We start from the raw sequence: 11,867 nt of genomic DNA, 5'->3' as shown, positions 1-11,867 counted from the left end.
ACTCAGTACCTGGGCCCCAGTTTCCACTCCTGGAGATACAGTTCTGGATTCTGAGTATTCTTCCCAGAAACCTCTGGGAATCCACCACTACAATGCCCATGAGAGAAGCTCACTGGCTCCCACCAAACCCCATGCAGGTCACCTGTGGAGCCAGGGAGTAACAAGACAAGGCAGTTTCATTGGATAAGCTGGAAGCCTGTATGCTGGATAGCTTTAGTGTCAACTTGACACACCTGGGTTGAGGGAGCCTCAGTTGGGGAATTTCCTCTATTGGACTGGCCTGTGGCCATGTCTGAGGGGCATCTTCTTTTGATGAGTGATGTGGGCAGGCCCAGCCCACTGTGGGTGGAGCCACCCCTGGGCAGGTGGGCCTGTGTTGCATAAGAAAGCAGGCTGAGCAGGGGCCAGGGGAGAAAGCCAGTAAGCAGCATTCCTCCATGGCCTGTGCTCCAGCTCCTGCCTCCAGGTTCCTGCCCTGAGTTCCCACCTTGGGCTCCCTGATGAACTGTGACCCGGGATGTAAGCTAAATAAACCCTTTCTTTCCCAAGTTGGTATTGGTCAAAGTGTTTTGTCACAGCAATGAAGAAACAAACTAGGACAGCCTGCAACTCGAGTGACTGTGGACTCGAGGTTGTAAGTGCAAGAATGTGCTATAAGTGGACTTGAACAGGAAGGAAGATTTAGTGATGGTTTTTGTTTTTTCATTTATTCTATGTGTCACCCAAGCACCTTTACCCACTGAGCCATCTGACTGGCCCTAGAAGGGTTTTTTTTCCTCGCATTTATTTGTGCGTGTGTGTGTGTGTGTGTGTGTGTGTGTGTGTGTGTGTTGTGTGTGTTTGTACTCGTGAATGCTTGCCAAAACACGCATATGGAGGTTAGAGAACAACCTGCAGGAGTCTGTTCTCTCCTTCACCATGTGAGTCCCAGGGATCGAACTAAGGTTGTCAGGCTCGACAGTGAAGCACCTTTACCCACTGAGCCATCTCACTGGTCATGGTAGAGGGTTTTTATAGTTTTTTAAATTGTGGTAAAATATACATATCATACAATTTGCTATTTTTACCATTGCTCCCTTTTTTATTATTATATGCATGAATGTACGTGTGTGTTTATAAAAGGTGAGGGATTTGCATGCCATGACACACATGTGGAGGTCAGAAGACAACCTGCAAGAAATGGTTCTCTCCTCCCACCATGAAGGTTCTGGGGACTGAACTCAGGTTGTCATGCTTGGCAACAGGCGTCTTTACCTTCTGAACCATCTTGACTGCCCGTTTTTACCATTTTTTGAGTATACAATTCCACGACATCAAAAATACTGATAGTACTGTGCCACCTCCTGTTTCCTGCCATTTGCATCATCCCAAGCAGAAACTGACCCATTCATCAATAGTTTTGATCACATTTTATAATGACAAGGTAAAGAGGGTGATCTGGGCTTCAGGCAGGGCTTGCTGTAAGTGCACGACTCCATTCTGTGCCCCTACTTCCCCCTGAGTTCGGATATCTCTTTGGGATGTCAAGATGATTGATAGGTCTTCAGCTCACCACATGCACAGCACCAAAGCCACTGGAGAGAGAAAGGAGTGTTTTGTGACAGTTGCTCAAGGAAAGGGCACAGGTTCCCTGGAGTTGGCCGAGGTCCTATGATGCCCCTCCCCCTTGACCAATGGTTGGAGCCAACTGCATGAATAGTGGGAAGTTCAGAGCTGTGTCCTGAGAGAACTGTTGGGTAGTGAGTGCAGCACAGGCCCACATCCCCCATTGTCCTTACCACTGTGGGAAGCTGGCTCAGTGAGGATTAGGGGATCAGCCAGGATCATGCCGCTGTCTCATGAACCCCACGGTTTATCCTTCCCTCTCCCCCCTTCCAGATTCCAGAGACTGACAGCCACAGCTGCTGTCAGCCTACCCCCTCCACATGTGCAGAGCTCTTGAAGCCCTTGGGGGCCTTGAATGGGAGATGAAAATACCGCCAGCTCTGCCTCCATAGGGGGTGACTCACATTCCCCAAGTTCTTGTCCACCTGAAACCTCAGATTGTGGCTTTCCTTAGACTCATCAGGTGAGGGTCATGAACTGAGGTCAGGAGTTACAGGCCCTAAGTCAGCGACTGAGACCTTGATGGAGAGAGAGGGACACAGAGGACTAGCAGGGTTGTAGAGATGGGGCAAGGATGGAGAGATGCAGCAGCACACTGGGGCTTCTCACCCAGACATCACAGATCACAGCCCTGACTACTTCTTGACTCCTGGCTTCTGCCCTTGAGAATTGGACACAAACACATTCCTGTTCTATGCCACACAGTGTGTGCTGATCTGAACAGCAGTTTTAGGGACGAGATCAGACAGATGAGCTGACTGTGTGGTCCTGATCACCACCACCCTATAAAACATCAACTTGAGGTAGGTAAGATGGCTCAGTGGGTAAAGGTGTTTGCTGCCAAGCCTTGCAACCTGAGTTGGATCCCCTCTCCCATATAGTGGAAGGAGAAAACCAATTCCTACAAGTTGTCCTCTGACCTCCACACACATGCCAGGGCATGCTTGTGCTCCATTCACCCACAAATTAATTAGGTAACCAAAATAATTAAAACATTAATTTGCTCAACTGTGAGTGGGAGCGTCTAAGTGTCAGTACTGGACATGTAATGCAATGGAAGGAAAGGGACCTGGCATCAGGACTGAGAAAGACCTAAGCAAGGAGGTGACATCTGAGGCAAGGCGAGGAGGATGTCACCTGTGTTCCAGGTAGAGAGCCAGCAGCATCAGTCGGGGGAAAGAGGGTGACCATGAGCTAGGAACATCAGGGGTCAGGGAGCAGCCAGAGAACCCTGGAGGATGGTGGGGACAGGGTTTCCATCCTCTCTAGGAATGGGTTTCTGGACTCTGCTCCTGTGTGGATGAAGCAGGCTGACTTGGATTTTGTCATACAGGTAACCAGGGAGGAGACCCGAGAAGAATGCTCGGGGACATAGAGGAGTTCCTTGCAGTACCAGACAGCAGTTGCAACACCCGAGCAGTGATGGGCACGGGAGGGGACAGGGATGGAACAGACCTAAGCCTCTTACGTACATCAGCCTGTGGTGCTCAGGCCTTTCCTTTCCTCATAGCCTCACAGGGAGCTGGCTATCTGGCCTCCTTCCCTGCAGACCCAGGCAAGGGGGTTGGTGGCAAGTACTGGGTTTCTCTTGGGTTCCAATGCACACTAAGGATGTTTTGGGTGATTTGCAGACATTGGATGTGGCCTCAAGTGGACCTGGGACAGATCCCAACCCAGGAAGGCAGAGGTCCAGCACCCAGCTCCCCCGTTTGCCTGCTGTGTGACCCTGGGCAAGTGCTCAGCCTCTGTGGCTGGGCTTCCTGGTCTGTTAATGGAGCAATGACTATGGGAGCTGTGATGAGGTGCCAAGAGGACCCTGTGCCTGCTGGCCGGGTTACTCTTACTGCTTTTGTGATTACTGGCCAGTCCTCTGCATTCAAACCATGGGGCAGAACATCATCCAAATGACTACTCCAACTACTTGCACTGTCTTCAGGGGTTCTGAGGGTTGAGTAGACTGGACAATGCGGGTGGCAGTGGAGGTGAAGCCTCCACTCTCCCCAACCATCAGCCCCAGTTGATGGAGGCATCTCCAAGGAGCTCAGCTCTTGTTACCCAAGCCTATCCCATTTGACCCCCACCTCCTCATCAGCATCTGGATATCTGCATAGTGTGTGTCCAGCACAGCACAGTGTAGGAGCAGTTTTAGGGATTGGAGATGCAGGGTCAGCTAGCCCAAATCCCCTGGTATCTCGGGAAATGTTGGGAGAGACACACAGAACACAGGACTTAGCAGACACTTGACACGGAGGTCAGTGGCAAGAAGGAATGATAAGAGGAGAAAAGGAAGGAAGGAGGCTGGAAGCAAAGGAGACACTTCCAGATGACAGCTGGACAAAGCCCAGGCCTGAAAAGGGTCAAGACCAGGCTATCTGGAGCAAAGCTAGCAATGGGAGCCAGGACTCCAGCCAGGGTGAGAGGTGCCAGCCCCTAGGGTGTTTGGGGGAAAGGAGCTCTTGTGAATAGTGGTTTTCAGGCAGGCTCTGGGTCCCTGTGTAGATGTTTGGGGACTTGCCTTTCCAACCCCTACCTTGTACTTCCTCTGGTCTCTGTGTTGGATAACTTTACTCCATGGATGGTATGCAGAGATCAGCAGGGGCAGAGATGAACCGTCTGGTGAGCTGAGCAGGAACGAGGCCTCCAAACATCCCACTCAAAAAAACAGGGTGGCAAAGATGCCTCTCTAGGCTAAACCTGCCCCCCAACCCCATTCCCTCCTCAGGTTGCCCTAAAAGAAGGCTGTGGAACATCTGGAGTTCATTAGGATCTCAGCAGCCCCTCCGATGGACGTTTTGACTTGTCCCTTGGATGGCGCTTCTTATCCATTAAGTGTTTATTTTCCAATAAAGATTCTTAAGTGAAGATTGCTGCCCTAGCCTCTCTGAAGGCAGAGAGGAGACACAGGCATACCCCACTGACCAGGGGCTCTTGGGCCTCCTGGTGGTGGGGAGGGGGTCAGTGGAATCTTCCAGACATGGCTCAAGGTGAGGCCCAACGCTCTCATGACATTTTACCTAAACAAAAACACCATCTTCCTGATTGTTCTGTAGTAACATCTCCATAATAGCAGTCCACATTCACCATGTTAGGAAGGGTCCCAAATACCCCATTGTCTGAAGGCAGATGGGAGCCATGCGGGGTGTCAGAGAGCAGAGGAGTGACACTGCTGGCTTACATTTTTAAAAGATTATGGCTGCCCAGTGCCAATAGACTTTGGATGATACTGAGGGAAGGTTGGGAGTAGAACGAGCAGTTGGGAGGCTGCTACCATGTTGAGACCTATCAGGTTGGAAGTTTGAATGTTAACACACAGTCTCCAGATGGTGACACTATGGAAGATGGTTGGATCATGAGGGCTTCACCTTCATCAGTGAATCCCCTGATTTATAATCTAAGGCATTCTTGGGAAATGATGGGAACCAGGAGGTGGAGCCTAGTTGGAGAAGTAGGTCACTGGGGTGTGTCCTGGCCTTGTCCTTGAATACCCCCACCTCTGCTTCCTGGCAACCACAAGGTAAGCAGTCTTGTTCTGCCTTCCCCTTCATCCATGATGTTCTGCCTCCCTACCCTCCCACAAGCTCAGGAATAATGGAGTCAGCCAGAATCAATCCTCTTTTAAGTTGTTTTCTCAGATACTTGTCAAAGTGATGAGAAATGAGAGGTGGTGGCAATTTGGAGTGGGCAGAGGAGAGTGAATACACAGGTACCTGGGCTGTATGGGGGTGGGCCAATGGGAGGCAGAGATTATGCCTACTTCACAAGGGCGAGAGGAGTGGTGAAGAGGCAGCCACTGAAGGAAAGGTAGCTAAGCACAAGTGTGTAGTCGCAGCCAGAGTGTCCACACCTCACACAAGTCTCCACATAGCCAAGGCACTACAGGGGTAGCTTATCTATGAGTGTGTGTGATAAGGATCCTGTAGAGAGTCACTAGGCCTTTAGATGCTCTGCCAAGGGGAAAGGAGATGCCTTCCCATCACAGCCAGTGCAGGATGGTGACCAAGGACCAAAGCACCACAGACTGCCAGAAGCCTCCCATATCGCCTCACCCAGTGCCTTCCAACTGCACAGAAGCTTCCAAACTGACAGTCCACTTTGGGAAAGTGAAGGAACCTCAGCTTAGAGAAATTAAGATGTCATAGCTCCCCCAAAGTTAAGACTCTAGTGACATTTCCCCCAGAGAACTCCAAATTGTACACCCACATCTACAGACTGCCTTAGCTGAGATTGCAGTTTTGGTGAGCAGATTGGTCTCTTGTGGAGTGTGATGGGTAATCTTCTGTGTCAACTGGATTGAGAAATTACCAGGAGACACTCCATTGAGCATAGCTATAAGGGTGTTGTTTCAAAAAACTGAATGTAGACAGCACCATCTACACGCCTGTGCTTACACAGCAGGGGGTCTCAGGCTGGATAAAAAGGAAAACGGGCTGAGCACCAGCGTTCATCTCTCTACTGCCTGACTGAATATCGTGTGACCTGTTGCCTCAGGTCCTGCCACCATGATGGACCGTACCCTGGAACTTTGAGCCCGTATAAGTCCTTCCTTCCTTACGTTGCCTTTGTAAGATATTTGTCACAGCAACAAGAGAAGTAACTAAGACACGGGGTTTGGCAAACTTGGGCTGCGAAGGGGCCCAGAAAACATCCATTAGGTTTCCTAAGTGCACTTGCTGCCCTTTTTGGTGTCACCAGCTTGTAGCTCTTGGCATCACCATCATAACCCCAGGATTCTTCTGCTTGATTCATAGGTGAAAGCATCCAAAAAAAGGCTTTTCTGGGGTCATGCCTGAGCCTGAGGGGGACATAGCATGGGTCAGGGTTGTTGGACCACCTCTGGGAGGACGTGAGGTGTGCATCCCAGGCTCCCACTGAGCAGTCAGCTGCTACACTCCACTACAGGGCCTTGCCCACCTCAGTCTTTTGCTCTTAATACCTAGGCTGTACTTGACATGGTGATCTGCTTACACAGATAAGGTCTGTCCATCCTTGGTTTGCAAAACGTGGAGGTGCTCATCTCCCAGGTCATGGATGGGCATAGATCAGAACTATCTTACATGGAGAGGAATGGGGGGTGGGGGTGGGCACTGGAAAGCTTGGGGAAAGAGTGATCAGTTCCCAAACTTCCAAGGCCTTCCCTCTTCTCTCTCCATTTGGTCCCTGCAGTAACTACTCAATCTCAGTGAAAAAAAACGCCACAGACAACCCAGACAAAAGACAGGGCTGCATGCAAATAAAATTTTATTTGTAAACACAAGCAATGGCTGTGCTCTGTCTGCTCTTGCCCCATGGCATCCACAGAACAGGCAACAGGATCAGTAAATACTCGCTTATTTAATGACTGGATTTTGCCAATTGTAAGCTAGGAGGCCTTAGCAAATACCTTTTATCTGAGCCTCCATTTCTTTGTTTATAAAGTAAAAACAGCTGAGGGCTGGGTGAGGCGACGCACACCTTTAATCCCAGCACTAGGGAGGCAGAGGCAGAGGGATCTCTGTGAGTTCGAGGCCAGCGTGGTCTACATAGTGAGTTCCAGGATACCTGGGGCTACAGGAAGACCCTGTCTCAAAAAGACAAAAAAAAAAAAAATACATAGGGAGTTCTGGGCCAGCTGGGACCACACAGAGACCCTGTCTCAAATAAAAAAAAAAAAAAAAAAGAGAAAGAGAATTTCTTTTCTTGGTTACTTTCTTTGATATGTCTTCATCTATCTAAAATGTCTGGCCCCAAATAACTGAGGGTCTCTGACTTCCCCAAGTCCTTGGAGGACTCTGTCCAGTTTTCCCACCTGTTTCTGGTCCATCTTCCACAGCGTCTTCTTAATCAGGATTCTTCAGTTGCAAGTGACAGAAACTTAAACCAGCTATGACATAAAGAAATCTATTGGGTCATAAAAATAAAAGGCCAGGTAGACTATGGCTTCTAGAACATTCTAATAGCAAGCACCAAGGAATACAATTATCTCTGCATTTGAACTCGGCCTTCTGCGTGTATTTGTCAAGACTGCAGGAGAAAAACCCATGTTTAGCAATGTTTATCACTGTGCTTTGTCCTCTCATCCTGTGACATTCCCCTCAATGAGCTGGCAGGGTGGGCTAGCCTGGGCAGTGGGGGAGGACCAGAGGGGGAATCTACCGATGTCCCACATGCTAGCTGTGAGTCCCCAGAGCAGGTGGCTAAGAAGTGTTCTCTAAAAGAGGCCTCAAAATAAAATTCTAAGTGGCAGGGAGAGTGCAGAGATACAGCACTCATGAACTGCTCTGAGAAACCCTAGACACCAGCGGGGAGTTATCATTGCTGCAAGTGATTAGTGGCCAAGGGCTTTCATCACCCTTGAAGGAGCTGGAGCCTGGAGCCCACAGGATCTTGGGAAATGCCTGACTGAAAGTGAACAGAGAAAGGCCAAGTGCAGACCAGAAATAAAGCCTAGAGCTTAATGTGGTGGGAAACCTTAGAAGCCCTGTAAACATTTAGTGTTGGACCAGACTGCAGCTGGAATGTACCTGGGCTGGAAGCTTCATCCCAGGCAATCCGAGCACCCTGCTCTTTCACCTGAAGTCCACTAGTGTTATGAGGCAGCTTCCCAGTGGAAAAGAAGACTCCTTCTTGCCCAGACCTCCTGGTTTATGATGAGACATGGGCTTAGAGCTATATACACAGGTATATGATGCATAGAAACAGGAGGAAAGGAGCAGAGTAGAGGCTTCTAGCATTTTAGAGCTGGAAGGGGACTGCACAGGTGGCTCAGTGGGTAAGAGCATTTGCTGCACAAGCATGAGGACCTGAGTTCAAATCTCCAGCAGCCACACAAAAAGCCTAACATGACTACACATGCACCCGAGCACTACAGGGAGGACAGACACAGGAGACGCTGGGACGTGGTGGCTGTCAGCTTAGCTCCAGGTTCAGTGAGAGTCCCTGTCTCAAGGGAGTAAGGTGAAGAGTGATAGAACAGGACACCTGAAGTCTTCCTCTAGCTTCTGTGAACTCACAGGTGCTCCCCTCTGCACCCACATGTGCGCGCGCGCGCACACACACACGCACACTAGAGCTGGGAGTTTGCAGATCCTGCCCAACTCCCTGAGAAGTAAAGACTTAAAGCAGCCTGACAAAGGTCACACAACTAGGCATTGGCTTCAAAAAAGAATGAAGAGCCATTGAGGGAGAAGGTAAGGATGGGGTAGGAGAAGTCAGAAGGGTGGAGCTGGCAAAATGGCTCAGCAGATAAAGACACTTGCCACCAAGCCTGAGAAACGTTGAGTTCCACCTCTGGGACCCACATGGTAGAAGGAGAGAATCTATTCCTGTAAGTTGTCCTCTGACTGCCACATAGGGCACATGTGTATGTCCCAACCCCTAACACACACACAATAAACAAATAAATGCAATAGAAATTTTTAAAATAAAATATTGCACAACATGGGTACACTTATATACATATAGGCAATACATACACACACATAAAATAAAAAATAATAAATAAAATATTAAAAAAAGAAAAGAAAAGCCTTGTCAATAAACTAAAATAAAAATAAAGTTCTGTTTGTTTAAAAAAAAAAAAAAGAAAAAAGAACACGGGTGCTCTAAACTGACCACTCGCTAACTATGCTGAGCACTTTTTTTAGTGGCCAAATGTTGTTTATAAATTAGTCTTGCTCATAAACTCAGATGTTTTTGGCTTTCTGTTATTTTTTCTTGGGTCTCCAAGCCGCAAATTAACACAGCTGTGGAAAAACCAAATCCAGACCATCTTAAGGGTTCTATCCAAGGCCTGTACAAATATCCCAGGGCCTGGCGTAGCCAGAATTGTGGGGCATGAGGTACACTTAGCATGCTATGTTGTGGTTTGAATCTGAAATACCCCCACAAGCTCCTGCTGTTTTGGTAGGGCTGTGGAGCCTTTAGGTGGCAGGGCTAAGCAAGCTGCTGAAAGTGCCTGTCCTCCAGCTCTCCACATTGTGCTTCCTGGTCTGCTGTGATGTGAACAGCCTCCTCCACACACTCCTGAAGCCATGGATTCAGCGACTTCACCATGCCTGCCCCTCCATGAAGGATTGGCACCCTCTGAAACCATGAACCAAAAGAAATCTTCTTTCACTTGTTTCTCTCAGGTGCTATGATCACAGTACCATTAGTAGCTAACATGCCCTAGTTAATGAGGGTGCTTGCCACACATCCTCTCAGGGTAGGAAACCCTGATCACTCCTCATGCTATGATTAGGGGACAAAACCTTTAGTGAGGTGAGGAGACCCCTCTGGCTAGGCCCTGGATTTCTCAGATGCAACATGCAGCCATCAGCTCCAAGGGACATTGGTCAGGAAAAAGACTAAGGAACCTGACTACAGGGTTCAGATCACAGCTCTATTACAGTTATGCAAATTGGCAGCTGATTTACCTCTCTGTGCCTCCACATTTGTGAAATGAAGATTTTAACAGTTAGGATGAGGGTTAGGCAAGGTGCCTAAAATAGGCCCTGGCACAGATGATGCATCCAGCCGTTGGTGTAAGACAGATTTCTTTTCCCTTTCACTCACTCTAGTTTTGGAGCACCTTCCTTCTCTCTCCTGACTCTCCGACACCTGGCAATGGGCTGTCTGCCCAGGATCACAGGCTAAGAATCACAGCTGCTGGGAAAAGGGCTAGGTTCATTCCCTGCAGAGGCTTCACCTTGGCATTCTATACGTGTTTCTCTCTTTGGGAAAGAGGGACAGGGTCTCAGTGTGTGGACCCGCTGGTCTTGAACTCAGTTGTACCTCTGGAGTGCTTGGGTTACAGGCATGCACTAACATATCATTTGGGTATTTATCATAATCATTGGTGTGACTCCTGCTGGCCCCAGAATGAACGCCTGCTCTAGGTGATGGGGAGAGTAAACAGGCAGAGAGCAGACCTGAGGTGGCAGGGCAACCCAGAGGAGAGGAGGGGCCACTGCACCTCACCATGTTTGCTCTGGCCCTCCCCTAGCTTGGCTCCCTGCGTCTCTCTTACCCTCTTACTCAGAACTTTCTCCCCAGCCTACTGCTTCTCACTCAAGTAAGGTTTTTCCATGACCCAGATCAAACTTTATCAGCTAAGACTGAGTGGGTAAGTGGGGACACCGAAGTCTGCTAAGAAGCCGTGATGTGTCCTGGGTCACACAACAAGGCAAGAGTATACAGGAACCCAGACCTCTTGACACTTCCTCGGGAAGGGCGGCACAGTGGGCACATGGTCTGCACCAATGGCTGTCAGCTGGGGACCTTAATCCCACCTCTCAGTCCTGTGACCATGTCCAGACACAACTATGGTGTCCCCACTGGGGGTGCAGGGATGCAACTGGCGCTAACAGATGGAGACCAGGAATACTACTGAAAGACCTATGGTACTAAGGACAGCCCTGGTTGATGACAGACCAAGAATCCTGGGGCTAGAGCAGCACGTAGCACTGAGCCCTGCAGAGACAATTTCACTGGGTCCTCTTCTGCCAATGATAATAGGATTCAGGAAGTATTAGGCTGAACCTAGTGGCTGGTGAAATTCTTGTGACTGGTGGATGGTGGTGGATGTACAGGGTGAGGTACCACAGCCAAACTCCAGGAATTGGGACAGAGGACCACCATCTACCAAATGAAGCCAAGTGGCTCACTGGTGTCTGATAGAATTTTGAGTTTCTAGCCCCTCCCGCTGCCAGCATTTGAGAACCCGAGTGCTCATTTAAAAGAGGAAACTACATTACCGTTCTCCATGCAGATCTGAGCTTCCATTTTAATTTGCCTTCATTATCTCCTCCTCTTATTAAGCATGGTAAATCTGTTTTGTGTTTTCATTATTCCATTAGCTCGAGGAGGCTCATCAGTAATGTGGGGAGCTGCCAACATAAATAGCACAATTTTCATACGAGCGACGCAATAATTGGCTTAAATCGCTATTCTGTGGAGGCCACGGCTCACAATTAGAGAAAGAGGCGTGATTGGAAAACGAGTTACAATTGATTGGATTTCAGGGGAAACCAGGTTTGGAATGTGTTAATTGCATTCCGCCTAAACACCGACTCTAAATGAGACAGCCGGAGATTTGGGGAAATAACAAAATCTTCCCTAGAAACAGTTCCAAATTGCTTAATAGGATGGGAGAGATCTGATTAAGATGGGGGCTAATGGCCTCGTTGTGTTTCTGGGCAGCGGGCTGAAATTCTTGTCTTGCAAACTCTTGAAGAGAAGAGGGAACAAACTTAAGCCATTTTGCAGCCTGGCTGGGTTTGGAGGTCAGGTGTCTCTGGCACCTC

General features: G+C 49.0%; 1 long non-coding RNA gene across 1 annotated transcript in view; it reads right to left on the bottom strand.

Moving 5' to 3' along the window:
* Window positions 1–1,402: 1,402 nt before the first annotated feature.
* LOC108490539 overlaps window positions 1,403–11,867 on the bottom strand; it is a 27,645-nt gene continuing 17,180 nt past the window's right edge. The window contains exons 2-3 of the long non-coding RNA XR_001872315.2: window positions 11,319–11,450; window positions 1,403–1,574 (exon numbers count right to left, since the gene is read on the bottom strand). This is a non-coding gene — a long non-coding RNA (uncharacterized LOC108490539). The remainder of the gene's footprint in view (window positions 1,575–11,318; window positions 11,451–11,867) is intronic.

The sequence above is a fragment of the Nannospalax galili genome, unplaced genomic scaffold, assembly GCF_000622305.1.
Source record: "Nannospalax galili isolate Female #2095 unplaced genomic scaffold, S.galili_v1.0 scaffold492, whole genome shotgun sequence".
NCBI classification, from domain to species: domain Eukaryota; kingdom Metazoa; phylum Chordata; class Mammalia; order Rodentia; family Spalacidae; genus Nannospalax; species Nannospalax galili.
The sequence above is the reverse complement of the archived record's forward strand: the minus strand, read 5'-3'. Positions and strand labels throughout refer to the sequence as shown.